A 660-nucleotide genomic window follows, 5' to 3' on the forward strand; every position below is an offset into this window, starting at 1 on the left:
GCAGATTATTTCCTGTTTAGGGATTTTTTTAATACAATTCTGACATCAAAACTATTGATTAATCAAATAATTAAAAGTCAGATGAGTCAATAATGAGAAGAACTGTTAGCTGGAGCTCTAATTAAAGGCTGTATCCAGTTTATAAATGCTTTCACTCTTCAATAAACCCTGTCTGACATATTCTAGTTGGTTTCCTGTTATTTAAGAGTGTTTGTTGTCCTGCAGACCAACCACAGCTGGCTCTCTCCGTCTGGGACGAGGACTTCGGCTCCGATCAGCAAAACTGCGATCAGGAGTTGAGCTCCGGTCAGGACCAGGACGACCAGGAGCCCTCGCACGCCGAGAAGAGCCGGCGGGAGCTCCCCAACAGCCGAGAGGAGGAGCAGGTTCAGGAGCTGGAGGAGGACAACACCATCAGGTTCATCTTCACCGGTCCGTACGTGAAGAGCGAGCTGGACCAGCTGCAGTCCGGCTACCAGAGCGCCAAAGAAGAAGGAGATCCTCTGCCGAGCACCTCGGCCGGGCAGGAGCAGGCGAAGGTGGAGGGCGACGACGGGGCGTCCTCCGGCTCTGCGCCCGAACATGAGGACAGCGACGAGGAGTGGAGGGGCAGCGCGGGGTCTCCGAGTGCCGACAGCGACAGCAGCCACAAGTGTAAGA

This window comes from Morone saxatilis, unplaced genomic scaffold (assembly GCF_004916995.1).
Source record: "Morone saxatilis isolate NCDOM2014 unplaced genomic scaffold, NCSU_SB_2.0 Contig14, whole genome shotgun sequence".
NCBI classification, from domain to species: Eukaryota; Metazoa; Chordata; class Actinopteri; family Moronidae; genus Morone; species Morone saxatilis.